At 42.9% G+C, this 17,318-nt stretch overlaps 1 protein-coding gene across 3 annotated transcripts in view; it reads left to right on the top strand.

Annotated features, from left to right (window-relative positions):
* Window positions 1-9,847: 9,847 nt before the first annotated feature.
* LOC144599462 (transcription factor Dp-2-like) overlaps window positions 9,848-17,318 on the top strand; it is a 176,236-nt gene continuing 168,765 nt past the window's right edge. For all 3 annotated transcript variants that reach the window (XM_078410409.1, XM_078410406.1, XM_078410402.1), the window contains exon 1: window positions 9,848-10,308. The gene's annotated coding sequence lies outside the window, so the exon portion shown is untranslated. The remainder of the gene's footprint in view (window positions 10,309-17,318) is intronic.

Genomic DNA, 17,318 nt, shown 5'->3' with positions numbered 1-17,318 from the left:
TCTGTTATTTTCTTTCTTTAATGCTAGTTAGTTTCAAGAATGTGATATGTCTATATGAACCTTTGAGAGGATGCTACCCAATGTTACCATCATAATGTTGCGGTTCAAATAAATAAGATACAAAAAAAAACACTCATAATGCAAGCAGTAGGAGTAAAGAAAATACTTAAATTCGTATTGCATTTTTCTGACTTCCATTTGTCCCCAAACTTTTTACGGCCATTGTAATTTGTAAACGTAGTCAGTATTGCAATATAAAACATGTTAATCATTTTAAAAAAATCTAAATTCCACCATATACCAAACTGATATAGCAGCCCATATTTGTTTGTTAATACTGTTCTCCTTCATCTGCTGAATTGGTGTTTAATAATGCTGCAGATAACCTAAGGAACCTTGATAAAACACAAGGCCACAGGCTGCAAGAGGACTATGGCTGTGCATGTTGGAGGTAAATCACCCCAAATCCAGGTCATCACTGCTGATGATTGTACAATGTTCACTTCAATTTGTAACACTGCAGCCAATGCAACTGTGTGGACAGCATGGAGTCAAGTCAAGTTTATTTGTCACATACACGATGTGCAGTGAAATGAAAGTGGCAATGCCTGCGGATTGTGCAAAAAAAAGTTACAATTACAGCATATAAATTAAAATTAATACAGAAAAAAAAGATTTAGTCGCTGGAGTTATGATAGTTAACAGTCCTGATGGCCTGTGGGAAGAAACTCTGTCTCATGCTCTCCGTTTTCACAGCATGACAGCAGAGTCGTTTTCCTGACCGTAGCACCTGGCACAGTCCGTTGCTGGGGTGGTAGGTGGTCCCCCATAATCTTGCTTGCTCTGATCTGCGCCTCCTGATGTCTAGGTCCTGCAGGGGGGCGAGTGTAGTTCCCATGGTGCGTTTTGCCGAACGCACTACTCTCAACAGGGCCTTCCTGTCCTGGGCAGAGCTGTTCCCAAACCAGACTGTGATGTTGCCGGACAGGATGCTCTCTGCAGCCCCAGAGTAGAAGCATTGAGGGATCCTCAGAGATACTCTGAATTTCCTCAGCTGTCTGAGGTGGTAAAGGCGCTGTCTTGCCTTACCCACCAGTGCGGCAATGTGTGTTGTCCATGTCAGATCCTCTTTGATGTAGACTCCCAGCTATTTAAACCTCTGGATACACAGTAGACCCATTTATTTCCAGTGGCGTGTACGTTCTTGGGTGTTGAACCCTTCTAAAGTCCACAATCAGCTCCTAGGCAACACACATGTACAGGCTGAGAGATGACAAATACCTTTAATGCTAGGCAAGTGCCAGCAATGATCAACGCCTATTAGAGGGCCGAACTACTTGCTGACGTCCTCCACCTTCGACATCCCCGGAGTGCCACTGTATGTTTCTTTTTTTTCCTAGTCAGATGTGCAGCACTTTGGTCAACGTGGGTTGTTTTTAAATGTGCTATACAAATAAATTGACTTGACTTGACTTGACTCGTGACCTGAAGCAGCTGGCTAAGGTACATAAATACTATGGCTGCAAGGGTAGGTCAGAGGTTGAGCATCCAGAAGCAATGGACTTCTCACCTGAAATTTCAAAGCCTCTCCAGTAAATAAAAATCAGGAGCAGGGTGACATCCTTCCCACTTGTCTGCACGAGTGCAGCTCCACCACCACTCAGCGAGCCTGTTTGACTAGCACTCTGATCCACCCCAACAACATTCCTTCCATCAGCTGTGCAATGTGGGCTGCATCTACAACATCCATCTACAAACTGCACTGCATTTTCTTGCTGAGGCAACTCGCCAGCACTTCTCCAACCCATGATCTCTTTCACCATGAAGGACATGAGAAGCAGGTGCATTGGACTACCACTACCTGCATGTTTCTTTTAATTCGCACACCGCCCTTACTTTATTATTAAAGATGTGATTCAGTTATTAAAGATGTGATTCAGTTATTAAAGATGTGATAGCATCACATTTGGAAAGTGATGAAATCATCGGACAAAGTCAGCATGGATTTACCAAAGACAAATCATGTCTGACGAATCTTATAGAATTTTTCGAGGATGTAACTAGTAGAGTGGATAAGGGAGAACCAGTCGATGTGTTATATCTGGACTTTCAGAAGGCCTTCAACAAGGTCCCACATAGGAGATTGGTGTACAAACTTAAAGCACACGGTATTGAGGGTTCAGTTTTGAGGTGGATAGAAAATTGGTTGGCGGACAGGAAGCAAAGAGTAGGAATAAACGGGTCCTTTTCGGAATGGCAGGCAGTGACTAGTGGGGTACCACAAGGCTCAGTGCTGGGACCCCAGTTATTTACAGTGTATATTAATGATTTGGACGAGGGAATTGAATGCAACATCTCTAAGTTTGCGGATGACACGAAGCTGGGTGGCAGTGTTAGCTGCGAGGAGGATGCTAGGAGGCTGCAGAGTGACTTGGATAGATTAGGCGAGTGGGCAAATGCATAGCAGATGCAATATAATGTGGATAAATGTGAGGTTATTCACTTTGGCGGCAAGAACAGGAAAGCAGAGTATTACCTGAATGGTGACCGATTGGGAGAAGGGGAGATGCAACGTGACCTGGGTGTCATGGTGCACCAGTCATTGAAAGCAAGCATGCAGGTGCAGCAGGCAGTGAAGAAAGCGAATGGTATGTTGGCATTCATAGCAAGAGGATTTGAGTTTAGGAGCAGGGAGGTTCTGCGGCAGTTGTACAGGGCCTTGGTGAGACCGCACCTGGAGTATTGTGTGCAGTTTTGGTCTCTTAACCTGAGGAAAGACGTTCTTGCCTTAGAGGGAGTACAGAGAAGGTTCACCAGATTAATCCCTGGACTTGCATATGAGGAAAGACTGGATAGACTGGGCTTGTACTCGCTGGAATTTAGAAGACTGAGGGGGGATCTTATAGAAACATATAAAATTCTTAAGGGGTTGGAGAGGCTAGATGCGGGAAGATTGTTCCCGATGTTGGGGGAGTCCAGAACCAGGGGTCACAGCTTAAGGATAAGGGGGAAGTCTTTTAGGACCGAGATGAGAAAACATTTCTTCACACAGAGTGGTGAGTCTGTGGATTTCTCTGCCACAGAAGGTAGTTGAGGCCAGTTCATTGGCTATATTTAAGGGAGTTAGATGTGGCCCTTTTTGCTAAAGGGAGCAGGGGGTATGGAGGGAAGGCAGGTACAGGCTACTGAGCTGGATGATCAGCCATGATCATATTGAATGGCGGTGCAGGCTCGAAGGGCCGAATGGCCTACTCTTGCACCTATTTTCTATGTTTCTATGTTTTACTTGAAAATAAGAGTGCAGAGAAGATTTATGAGGATATTAGCAGGACTCGAGAGCCTGAGCAAGCTTGAGGTTGAGCAGGCTTGGGCTCTATTCCTTAAGAGCACAGGAGGATGAGGGGTGATTGTTTAGAGATGTACAAGATTGAGAGGAATAGATCAGGTCGAGAGTCTTTGTGGAGAACTCCAGTAGGGAATTTAGAAAAAAATTTTTTACTTAATGATAAGAATTTAAAACCCAAGCAATTGAAACAAATAGTATGGACGGACATAAGTACAATCTGGACAAATCTCTGATGGAGAAACCAATATTAATAGATTTAAATATGGAAACATGGGAGGGGGTTTGAATGGTGTGGTCTGTTTAAACCAGGGATCCTTTCTGTGCTGTTTCATCACTGTACTATTTGCCATTATTGAAATACAGGAAATTATTCAAAAACATTTCAGAACAGATGTGTTGGCAGGTGAAGTCCATTATTGATCAGTGCAAGATGATTAATTTGAGCCAAAAATATTCCTAGTAAAATGGGATGTCTCGGAGTATAGTTACATGGATCATTAAAAGTGGCAACGTAGGGTAAAAAGTTATTAAAATGTTTCATTGGCATTCTTTGCTGGAAAGATAGGAACTGAAAAAGATAAATTATACGAAACCTATTGAGAGCTTTGACTAAATTGTCCATGCAAAGTTCTTGCTTCAATCCTATTAAAATAATTGAGGCACTTGCGAACTGAAAATAATTCACTAGTAGATATTGGAACTAGGAGGAATGCTCAAAATTATACTGAAGTGTGGCCTGAAAAAACTGCTCCAAGATTGTTGTATGTTGATTGGGTGAAATGAGAACCAGGAAGCATTGGCGCAAAGAGAAATGGAATTAACATTTCACATCTATGATGTAGACTTCACCAGATGAGTAAATATAAGCTCTAATAAGTTACAAAAATCGTAGTTGTGCTCAAAGCCTCCTTGAAAAGATGCAGCATCCCACCGACTCCTGGTACCTGTGGCCAATGGGTGTTCAAAGGGAAGAATGGAATTAAAACCTCAAAGCCATGCATGGGAGCTCACAGACCTATGTAAGTGGAAGGTGCATCACCTCAGAAACTACCCGCACAACATCCATCTTCAGCTCCATCTGCGGAAGAGTCCTTGATTCCCACTTTAACCTCATTAGTATTTCAGAATTTCAAAATCCAAGCATAAGTTGTAACGTCTAAGAATGGTACAGCACAGGATGAGGCCATTCAGCCCATCATGTCAGCTGTCTTAACAGACATCTCAACATTTCCAATCCCCCATTGCTCCATATCCTTACAAGCTTTTTTCACCATGTATTTATTGAGTTTCTCCTTGGAAACCACAATGGAACTTGGCTTCCACACTTCTTCAGGCAGTGATTCCACATTCCCAACACACTATAAGAATGTTTGTTTTTTTCAAGGCACTCAATTCTCCTTTATATACCTTTGGCCTTCAGCCCTTGACCTCTCCACCAATGAAAACAGTCTCCACTCTGTCCATACCCACCATCATTTTATATACTATCAAATCTTACTCCTGCCTCCTCTGAAGAAAACAATACCAGCTTTTTCAATCGACCACTGCAACCATTGTTTCTCAACCTAGGAAGCTTTCTCAGAAATCATTTTCTGGACCCACTCTACTGCCTTTATTACCTTCTTGTAATGAGGTAACCTGGATTGAACACAATAGATTGCATGGGATTCAAGGAGAGCTAGCCAAATGGATAGAAAATTGGCTTCATGGAAGGAAGCAGAGGGTGATGGCGGAAGGTTGTTTTTTGGACTGGAGGCCTGTGACTGGTGGTGTGCCGCAAAGTTTGGTGCTGGGCCCGTTGCTGTTTGTCATATATCTAAATGTTTTAGATGTGAACATACAAGGCATGATTAGCAAGTTTGTAGATAGTGAAGATGGTTGTCACAAATTGCAGCAGGATCTTGATGGGTTGGTAGGTGGGCTGAGGAATAGTTAATGGAGTTTAATACAGAGAATGCAAGGTTTTGCATTTTGTGGAGTCAGACCAGAGCCGGATCTACACAGTGAATTGCATGGTACTGGGGAGTGTTGTAGAATAGAGGGATCTAGGAGTGTAAGTACATAGTTCCTTGGAAATAGCATAAGTAGTTAGGGTGGTCAAGAAGGCTTTTAGCAAATTGGCCTTCATCAGTCAGAGTATTGAATATAGAAGTTGGGAGGACATGTTACAGTTGTACAAGACATTGGTGACGCCACATTTAGAGTATTGTGTTCAGTTTTGGCCACCCTGTTACAGGAAAGATGTTAAGCCGGAAAGGGTACAGAAAAACAATATGAGGATGTTGCCAGGGCTCGAGGGCCTGAGCTACAGGGTGAGGTTGAGCAGGCTCTGTCTTTATTCCTTGGAGCACAGGTTATCTTATAGAGGTATACCTAATCATGAGAGGAATAGATAGGTGAATGCACAGTCTTTTACCCAGTGGAGGGGAATCGAGAACCAAGAGGCATAGGTATAAGTTGAGGGGGAAAAGATTTAATATGAACCTGAGGGGCAACTTTTTTACACAAAGGGTGGTAGGTATATGGAAGAGCTGCTGGAGGAAGTAGTTGAGGCAGGTACTATCACGATTTTTAAGAAACATTTAGATAGGTACATGGATAGGATAGATTTGGAGGGATATAGGCCAAATATAGGCAGGTGGGACTAACGTAGCTGGGGCGTGTTGGTCGGCATGGGCTGATGGCATATTCCAGTTGAGGTTGGACCAGTGTTTAATGAATGTTTTGCTTGACTTCCTTGTTTTTATACTTTGTACCTCAATTGATATTACCACCTAATCTCCCACTTCTAGAAAAAGCATAAGATTCCAGTGATCCTCAAGGATGTCATAATTGTTAGCCATCGTAAAGTCTATTTGTTGTAATTACACTCTTCTTGCTGTCATTACCAGAGTGTTCCCTGAAACATACTGCAGATTCCATCCATCAAGAAGTCCAATAGATCTGATTTTCACCCTGCATTAATTCAAATAAAAACCCAAGGAGTGATATCAAGTATAACAGATGGCCTTCTTTGACCTCACAAAAGCCTTTGATTCAATAGAGGGGGACTATGACACTCCATCTCAAACTTGGCTGCTCACAGAAATTCATCTCCATGTTACCTCTACATTCAAACTGTTACTCCACAACAAACCTAATTTCAGTGCAGGCTGATGCCAAACATGATGCTGTGTCATTGCCCTGATATTTTTTTCAATCGCTTTCAGCTTGGTTGTGAACCCACCTCCAATTAACTTCCTGTCAAAGTGAAGCTAACTTACAGGACAAATGGGAAAACATGCAACCCATGTCATCTCCACAGCAAAACAATTCTCACCCTGGATACAGCACATTGGCGCAGCGGTAGCATTGTTGTCCTACAGCGCCAGAGACCCAGAATCAATCCTGCCTACGGGTGCTATCTGTATGGAGTTTACATGTTCTCCCTGTGACTGCGTGTGTTTTCTCCGGGTGCTCTGGTTTCCACCCACATTCCAAAGAATGTTCGTAGGTTGATTCTGTTTCTGTAAATTGTCCCTAGTGTGTAGGGTCAAACTAGTGTAAGGGGATCAATTGGCGGTGCGGACTCGTTAGGCCTTAGTGCCCATTCCCGTGCAGTATCTCTAAACTAAACTAAACCCCTACTTCAGTCAATAAGGTGCTGTCTGCTGATGATACTAAATGAACTCACATGTTCAGAAATCAATATCCAAGCCATCGGTCAATGAAGTGTGAAAAAGAATTGGGCCTTACAGTTGATATAGGTGCAGAATGTAGAAGGACTTTGTTCTGGTCCACCAGTATCTGTTTCCTTCCAATAAAAATCCAGGAAGAGAGCCTGGAAAACATGGATCTTGCCCACATCTGGGTGCTACCTCTGAACAGAGATAGACACAAAGAAGTGCAGATACTAGAATCTTGAGCAAGACACAATGTGCTGGAGTTTATGGACGGAATGGAAAGGTGACGATTTGGGTAAAGACCCTTCTTCAAACAAAGTAAGAACACTGCTGTGCACCAGAGAATTCTCTTGGCATCTGACAAAAAAAATATTTGAAAATCACGACTTCAAACATTGCGCAAAGTGCAATGTCGACCATTCTGATGTTTCCTCCTCAATAAAGGAAGCAGCCCATGCCAGCAAAAGGCAAAACCCAGGTGCAGTCTGACATGTGGTAAGAAAAGTTGCCACAAAGGAGCCAGATAATGGCCCTCTCCAACCAAATGGAGTCTAATTATTGATTTTAACTGGCATTTCTATTGCTGAAACCCCGTCATCAATAGCCTATGAGTCACCATTGCCAGAAATTCAACTTGGTTTGCCAAGTTGAGAAAGATTTTGACTTCAGGAAGTCAGTGACTGGATGTACTGAAGCAAGTGACTCATCTCTTGATATACCAAGGCCTTTCCACACCCAAAGGGCACATGTCAGGAATATGATGAAATACTATCCACATGTCTGGATGAGTGCATGTCCAGCAACACTCAGGAAAAGTTGATACTTTCCAAGACAAAACTGCCTATTTAACTGACAACCCATTAACCATCCTCAATGTTCATTCCCTACATCACCAACACGCGGTGGTTGCAGCGTGTACCATGTGAGAATGCACTGCAGTTCCTTTGACAACAGCTCACAAACATGCAACTCTCACAAGATAGAGAAGAAAGCAAGCACATATGGTCACCACCACCTTAAGTTTCTTGTCAAAGTCACATACTATCCTGGTCTCAGAATATAATGCTGGTCTTTACTCATCACTGGGTCTAAACCTAGAACTCACTGCTCAACAGGATAGGAACTACACAATAAGGCTGTAGACATTAATCTCCTCTTCATGAGCAATTAGGGATGGGAAAAATATGATGGTGTTGCCAGTGATACTTAGATCCCCTCCCCCAAAACCAAACTTTATGTCCTGTGTTTGGCAAAATCCACGGATCTCACATCACCTTTGAAATAGACATAGAAACATAGAAAATAGGTGTAGGAGTAGGCCTTTCGGCCCTTCGAGCCTGCACCGCCATTCAATATGATCATGGCTGATCATCCAGCTCAGTAACCTGTACCTGCCTTCTCTCCATACCCCCTGATCCCTTTAGCCATAAGGGCCACATCTAACTCCCTCTTAAATATAGCCAATGAACTGGCCTCAACTACCTTCTGTGGCAGAGAATTCCACAGACTCACCACTCTCTGTGTGAAGAAATGTTTTCTCATCTCATTTCAAATCACGGAGGAAGACCTCTCTGAATCTGAGCAAACTCCTAAGAAGGTAGAGGAAATCCTTGGACAATTTGTTAATGTCAAGACTACAGAAATTTGGAGACTTGGATTATCTTTAGAACACAGTAAGATCTGAATTGCTTAATTAGGTTTTAATAAATGTAAAGATTCTTGTTAGTCTGTGCAGAAGAAAGCCATTTCTCTGAGCAACGGTCAATAGCACTAAAATTTAAGATAATAAAAGGATGAGGAGCTAAAAAAAAGTCTAAAACATAAGAGCTGAATGGGCGAAGATGTGCTGACACTCATACAGTTCTAATTGAATTTCCACAAACTTGCAAGGCAACACGCTAAATTTTATTTTCTTAGTTAACTCTGAGTTTGGTTAGCATTATCACGATGGGCCGAAGGGCTTCCTTAAGTGCCATCAATTTTTGTTTGCATGGTTTTGCTAGTTTGTGACTTTTGTTGCTCTTCCCCTGGTCTTCCTTTGCTCTGGGCCGCTGTGCCCTTCGTCTAATATAGCAGTCGCTTCAGTACTGTTTGGTTTTGTTTTTTGTCTTGCTGGTCAGTTTGCCTAGCGTATTTATTGGTACACTCTGCTCCCTTTACCCTGTACCCTGTGGACCCTGCACACTGCACCCTGTACACTGCACTCTATTGCCCTGTACACTGCACCCTGTATTCTGTACATTGCATCCTGTACCCTGCACACTGTACTATGTACACTGCACCCTGTTGCCCTGTACCCTGCATCCTCTACTCTGCACCCTGTACACGTTGCCTTGTGCACTGCACCCTGTACACTGCACCCTGCACACGTTGCCCTGTACACTGCACCCTGCACACGTTGCCCTGTACACTGCACCCTGTACACGTTGCCCTGTACCCTGTATCCTGTACACGTTGCCCTGTACCCTGTACCCTGTACCCTGTACCCTGTACCCTGTACACTGTACACTGTACACTGTACACTGTACACTGTACACTGTACACTGTACACTGTACACTGTACACTGTACACTGCACACGTTGCCCTGTGTACTGCTGTGACTTGGCCTCTGCCCCGGCCGTGCCCTCGGTCGCCGAGCGCTGCCTTTGTATCCATTCAGGCCGCGCTGTAACCATTCGTTTACTGAGCAGGAGGCCAGCGGCCAATCCGCGAGGAGCGGCGAGGACAGAGCGCCCAATTGGCCGGGGCGTGAGCGGCGGGCGGCCAATGGGAGGCGGGTGTCTGCGGCGGGGGCCGTGTGATTGGCTGGGGCGGGTGCGCGCGGCGGCCGGCCCGGGCCCGGGGAGAGGAGGCGGGAGTGTGAGTGTGCGGGGCGCCAGGCTGGGCGCTGCTGATACTCTCAACCTTTGCCGGCTTATCTTCGTTTCTTCCACTTGTAAACATTAACTGGGCGGCTGATTTTCTGCACAACATCCCTGTTGAAGCAGTGCATGGATTCCCGGGGCCTCTTTTGGAAAGGATTTGTTTAAAAAAAAACAACAATACGAATCATTCAAATGCTAGAAATGAATGTTTTTAAGAACAAAAGTTTGTTTCTGTTTTGACATCGCAGTTCGACGTTTCCTTTTTTCTCTCCCCCCCCCTCCTTGTTCATCCGGAAATTAAATTGCCCGAGGGTTAGTGTGGAGGATCTGTGATTTTGTTTGAAGCCTCTCCGCCTTTGGCAGGAGCTGGTGACAGATTGTGCCAGCTGATCGCTGCCAACTTCCCGGCGAGTTCTTGGAGCAGACAGAATGATGGTGAGTGCCTGATGCAGTTCATCTGGTGGAGAGGCAGGGTGGGACGTGCGTACACGAGGATGCATGCATGCATGCATGCAGCCTGGGGTAGAGACAGGGACACGCAGACTGAGTAAGGCCATGCATTTAAAGAAACTCCAAAATTAGTGAGCTCCTCCTCCGACAGTGGTCGAGGCGCAATTATGGATGTGGACTATTCTTGCAAATAAATGCATTTCAAAATACGAATCTTTTAATCTCGCCTGAGGTTTCCAAAAGAAAGTGCAGGCATTCTCGTGTTTGGCTCTTCTGGCAAACTTGGTAATCGGATACTTATTTTGAGAACAACCAAAATGAGAATCTAATTAATGAAACTTGAAGTGTTAGTCCAATTTTGCATGTTTTGTGCTGTATGACATTAAAAACAATTTTCATTCAATTTGTGATTTTATAGGCCCTGGGCCACACCAGTAAGTGTTTATACCAGAAGAGCATTAAAATAAAACAGTTTAATGAATGCATTTAATCCTTGTTGACTTGAAAATCAAAATGCGTGAATTTTAATTAAACTGTTTCACTTATTTGCATTTCGATCTTGTGTGGTTAGCTGGCAGAAGTGGCTTGCTTGTTATCCAGTTTTGGTCATTTTAGGACTTATTTCTTGGCAAGGCCATGGGCATATTTAATTGGTTGCGTACTCCAAGTTATGATAATTGCTGTGTGATTTTAAAATAAGCTGTTTCTCCTGTCAGAACATTCTGGATCTGTCGATTCTTTTCGTCAAAACAAAACATGCAGCATAAAGTATCAGAGGGTGGGGAAAGGAGGAGATTAGTAAGTGTGTTTAGTACTTTTACTTCCTGAAATAATTTCAGTCTCACGTTCTTCCTTTTCATCTTCAAATCAATCAAGTACATTAGCAAGAAACAGAAGTGCCGGGAGATGTAAACTCATATATATATTTGAGTGCTCTAGATATTTGGTGGGGATTAGGCAAGATTAGGGGTAAATATGAAATGATTACCTTTAGCTGTATTTAAATTTTCATCCTAATATTATGGCAACATATTTTCTGGATATGGTAACAAGAATTAATTTGAGTTATGGAGGCACAAGGAACTGCAGATGCTGATTTCCAAAAACCCCACAAAATGCTGGAGTAACTCAGTGGGTTAGCAGCATATCGGAAGGACATGGATATGAGATGATTCGGATCAATAGATAATGATAGATAATAGACAATAGGTGTAGGAGTAGGCCATTTGGCCCTTCGAGCCAGCACCGCCATTCAATGTGATCATGGCTGATCATTCTCAATCAGTACCCCGTTCCTGCCCTCTCCCCATACCCCCTGACTCCGCTATCATTAAGAGCTCTATCTAACTCTCTTGAAAGCATCCAGAGAATTGGCCTCCACTGCCTTCTGAGGCAAAGAATACCACAGATTTACAACTCTCTATGAGTGAAAAAGTTTTTCCTCATCTCCATTCTAAATGGCCTACCCCTTATTCTTAAACTGTCCCCTAGTTCTGGACTCCCCCAACATTGGGAACATGTTTCCTCCCTCTAGCGTGTCCAATCCCTTAATAATCTTATAAGTTTCAATAAGATCCCACTCTCATCCTTCTAAAGTCTGAAGAATGGTCCCGACCCAAAACATTGTTTATCCATGTTCTTCAGAGGTGCTGCCTGACCCGCTGAGTTGAAGCACTTTGTGTTTTCATTTAAAGTTATTGTCATTTAAATGCAAATAGCTAGAACTGAAATTGTGAATTGGACTGTAAACACAGTAGGGGGGAGGGAAGGAGATTTGGGAGTTTAAGAATGTAGTGTGAAGTCACCAGAGAATTGTCTATACCTCAGCCAGCAGTAATTGGGGTTTAGAGATTTCATAGTGCACTGCGATGAGTTGGGACAGACTGTTGAGGAATATTTTCATAAAATCACAATGTTTGCGTGATGATGGAACTTTTATACTTTAGAAATGAGAAATCATCCGTACAAAAATGGAAGTACAAATTCATTCAAAACTGGGATTAACACGGGTTGAGAAGGTTATGTATTGTCTGAAACTTCATTCCGATATCCCACCATGCCTTCTATTCGCAAATTTTCTTCTCCCTTTTCTTCAAAAGGAACGCTTCCTGAAGGGTATGGTTCTTTTGGTGATTGTTGCCCTCCCATAACTTTTTGATGAAAAATCATCCGTGAGTGCAATTCCATTTGTAACAGATGTAAATAACATCATATTCTGTCTATTCCAGCTATTACGGACTTCACTCAAAGGAATTTATGGCAATTTTATGCCCTCGGGGAAGCTGTGCCTGTAGTGATGACTTTTATAGTTGAAGTTGCGACCATTGTCTAAGATATGACTTGTCTGGTCGCTAGGGTGTGGTATTCAGGAAATAAACTTGCAAGAGTGACATATTTTGAAGTGTTAAGTTGGCGACAGGACTTTGACATTGCAAAGCATTGTGCACATCTATATACTAAAACTCTTGTTTGTTATCTTGTTTGTGACTGAACTTTAGCCCAAACGGTACACGATAGCGCAACAATTTTTGGCCCACCTTACTCACCATTTTCACTTTAGTGATAATGCAAGTAGTTTTATTGAAATCGGTGTTATATATTTAAAGTTATTCACATTTTAAACTTTAAAAGGAGGGGAGGAGGGAGGGGGAAGGGGGAGAGGGGAGGGGGGTGTGAGAGGGGAGGGGGGTGTGAGAGGGGAGGGGAGGAGGACAGGGTGCTGCACCAATGCAGGAGAGGTTTGGGCCCAATGCGTCCACTAGTAATAGATAAGATGCTGTACTTGAGCTTTACTTGGTGAACAACTTTGCCTTGGGAAAGGATGTACTTACGAATGCATTGTTGTATGTTCATAAAGGATTCTCATGGTACCTGAAGGAATTATGTTCAACAGTAAAAGAATCTTGTGAAGAAGTTACTTTTGAAGAATTTGGCAGGGAAAAGTAAAACATTTGACCAGAGAACTGGAGACTCCAGGAGCAGTAGAAACTGCAGGAAGAAAATCACATCAACATTGTGTTAGGTACTGACTTTGGTGCAGATTGTGTCAGGAGGTGGGTTGAAACAACACATGTAGTCATCTCAGTCAGTCCATGGGCGCCTGGTGAGAAAGGGTACCAGAAACTGGTTCTGAATCTATCAGATACTTTTATCAGCAGGTCAGGCAGCATCTCTGGAGAAAAAGAACAGGTGACATTTCGGAACCCTTCTTCAGGAAGAAAAAAGTGCCTGAAATGTCACCTATTCTTTTACTTCGGAGATGCTGCCTGAGCCGCTGAGTTACTCCAGCACTTTGTGTCTATCAATAGACAATAGGTGCAGGAGGAGGCCATTCAATGTGATCACGGCTGATCATTCACAATCAGTACCCCGTTCCTGCCTTCTCCCCATACCCCCTGACTCCACTATCTTTAAGAGCTCTATCTAGCTAGATCTAGCTCTATCTAGCTATCTTAGGTATAAACCAGCATCTGCAGTTCCTTCGTACACTTGATGACTAAAAGTGTTTGCTGTACCAAGGCTTTGAAATTGAAATTGGAACCATTAGATATTTGTCAAGTGCAATTGCACACAAGTTGAAAACCAACTCTTAAAGTGGGATTCCTTTTGAGATTTGGGTATCATAGATTGCTGTAAGGTGTTTTGTTCAGAATATATACTCACTCTGGTAATATTTTGCACAGGTGTTAAGGGAATAATTAAGTTGGCAAACTGTTATTCTCATTAGTCTACCATCCATGTTGGTACATAACGGAGAAATGCAGTTCTAAAGTAATTACACCAGTGAACAAATTATATTAATGTGGAAAGGCAATTAGATTTATGTGGCATCCCTGGACCATAATATTTATCATATTTATTGTGACAAAGACATTTTTTTATTTGACTGCATGGTAATGATAGATCATGGGAATGATATCTTAGTCTGTGAGGGACTGGTACACAGCATCATCTGCATTGAATCTGACCTCCATGGTTTATGTTATGAGGGATCAAATCAACTAGGATTGCATTGGAGACATAAGATTGTACCCACACAGGTAACCTGCTCCCTTTCTGCCCCCTTTCTCTCTCCTTCTGGTCTGCCTCGGTGTTCTTGCGCATATGGCGACTGTGCGTTTGTGGTTGTGCAAAAGAGTTTCACTGTGCTGTGAATACATGACAATAAAGAACCATTCTCTTCTTTACTCTTCTTTACAAATCCCCCCAGTCTTCTATCACCCAGTTTCTTTCTCCTTCGCTACTCACTCCATCTGTCCATTATCCACGCACTCCTCCTACTGGATCCCCCCTCTCCTCCTCCCCACCCCCGTTCCCATCTGCCGTTCTTCCCTCCCTTTTATCATCTATCTGTACACTGTGGATGGCTCATTTGTAATCATGTATTGTTTTCCACTGACTGGTTAGCATAAAACAGAAGGCTTACCTCAGTACACGTGATAATAAACTAAACTAAACTAAACTTCCCTCTTTGGTCCCATGTTTCACCTTCCTTTGCTATCAGATTCCATCATCTGCAACTGTTTGTTCCACCTATTATCTTCCAGCCTCTGTCGATATTTCCACCTTCTCTGCTCCACCTAATGTCAACTTACAATCAACCCCTCCCCATTCTGATCCAACTACTGCTTGCCAGCTTTGGCCCCCATCCCTCCTCCTCATCTCTATTACTGGCTACCTCCTCCCTACTCTTTCAGTCCACATGGAGGCTCCCGATTCGAAACGTGCCTGTCTATTTCCCCTGATAGACACAAAATGCTGGAGCAACTCAGGCAGCATCTCTGGATAGAAGGAATGGGTGACGTTTTGGGCCGAGACCCTTCTTCAGACTGAATGCTGTCCATTTCCCACTACAGATACTGCCGAACTGCAGCAGATTTTTTATTGTTTTGGGATTGCATTGCTTTAATCTATTCCTCTGGAAATGAGAGGAATAGAAGGTTAAAAGAAGGTTGATAATTTTGGCTGGCATCTTGAACTAATATAAAAATTAAAGGAAAGTCAGGAGTGAAGTTGGTATATAGTTCTGCACACTGTGGGTGTAAAACTCTGCAAGTAATACTTATTATTACGTAAATGAATTTAAAAATCTGAGTGTGAGGGTTTTGTTAACAAAAAAAGATACTGAGGGACATGGGAAAAGATGGGGAATAGTTTCAAGTGCCACAATTGGACTGAATTGTAAAATTAATGTCGCTTTCTACATTGTCTTTCAAAATGAAAAACAAACCTGTACCAGGAGGTGGAATCTGTCAAAAGGCAGGCTCTGTATATAAAAGCAAAACGGTGAGAGCAAATGTGAAAATTCAACCAGAGGTCCCTGAGACCAGGGACCCCGGTTCGATCCTGACTACAGTGTTGGCTGTGCAGAGTTTGTACATTAGCCCTGGGACTGCGTTGATTTTCTCTGGGTGCTCTAATTTCCTCCCACATTCCAAAGACGTACAGGTTTATAGGTTAATTGGCTTCTGTAAAATTGCCCCTAGTGTGCAGGATACAAAAGTGGGACAACATAGAACTAGTGTACGGGTGGTCAATGTCGGTGTGGACTCGGCGGGCCAAAAGGCTTGTTTCCACGCTGCATCTCTAAACCAAATCAAACTACTGGCTGATAAGAAACTTTCAGAGAGTTGTGCAGGCACCTTAGAATAAATCAATGGAAGATTGGTTGGCAGTGGGAGGGGAAGCCAAGCTTATTTTGCATAATGTGCTTTGCTGATTTTGGATTTGATGAGAGACTTTTCGCCTTGACTTGGTGGCACTCTGGGAATTTGACACAGATAGTGCCATAGAAATGCGTTGTTTTTGCTTAAAAAAAACTGTTGCTTAACTGCCACCCCCAATGGATCCAGTTCATTTGCTGTTGGGAAACAGACACACAACCATAATGGTGCCAGTATGCTGCAAGAGGTTGAATGACAAAACCCAACATCTACAGTTACCAGCTGCGTACATTTTACAGTAACCACTAGGTACTGGTTACGGATCATGAGCTGATGCAGCCCAGCAGCTGGTAATTTTTGTTGAGAAATGTTATGCTTCAAAATTTGTGGTTGCATAAACTAGATTCCAACTCAATTTTCACTGACCAACTAAAGCAGATGTTATCTGTGTTTTTTTGAATGAAAGTAGTCTTATTTTTCATATTTTATCTTGTAGCTAAAGCCCCTAGATCATAGATTTATCTCCGTTAATCTCCTCATGTATTCTTGTATTGCGCTGGGTATCCTGCCTATATTAGGTCTCCTGGACTAAAGCCCTTTGAAAAGACCTAAAGGTCTGGAGAGGAAAGAGAAGTGGGTAGAAGTTGAGAACAGTATTTAGTATTTAACCGTCATCTTTTTGTATCAAAAGACTTGAACTTTGGTAGTACCATCCATGTCTTTTCCAGGACTTTCCGATGCACACAGGCCAATGAAGTGCCTTTGGTCATCATGAAAATAAAGAAATGCAGCAGTCAATTTGCATAAAGCACGCTCCCAGGAACAGGAATGGGTCAATGATTAGAATATCTTTTACTTGAATAGGGGATAAATATTGACCCAGGATTCAGGGTCAAATCGCCTGTTCTTTACCAAATAGTGCGTGGGAAACCTCTAGGTCCTGTTGGTGACAGAAGATGGGGCTTCAGTCTGCTGACAGAACAGAATTTAATATCTCATCCAAAAGTTAGCCCCTCCTGACATTGCAGGATTCAAACCTGCAGTGGAGCCCCAGCCTTGATTTATGTGCTCAAGCTTCTGGCACAAATGTTGACTTGGAGATGAAAATGATGGCGACTGAAATGGTGCTGACCACAGAGTAATGATATTTTGGAAGAATGATGAAACAGTATCCAAGGTTAGGTTGAGGGGAGAGCCAATAGAAGTATATAAAATTTTGGGATGTATGGATAGGGTTGACAGTCAGAACCTTTTTCCCTGGATGAATATATCAAATGCTAGAGGGCATAGCTCTCTTGTGAAAGGGGAAAAATATAAAGGAGATATACAAGG

The sequence above is a fragment of the Rhinoraja longicauda genome, chromosome 13, assembly GCF_053455715.1.
Source record: "Rhinoraja longicauda isolate Sanriku21f chromosome 13, sRhiLon1.1, whole genome shotgun sequence".
In the NCBI taxonomy this organism is placed as follows: Eukaryota; Metazoa; Chordata; class Chondrichthyes; order Rajiformes; family Arhynchobatidae; genus Rhinoraja; species Rhinoraja longicauda.
This window is presented reverse-complemented; position numbering and strand designations above follow the sequence as displayed.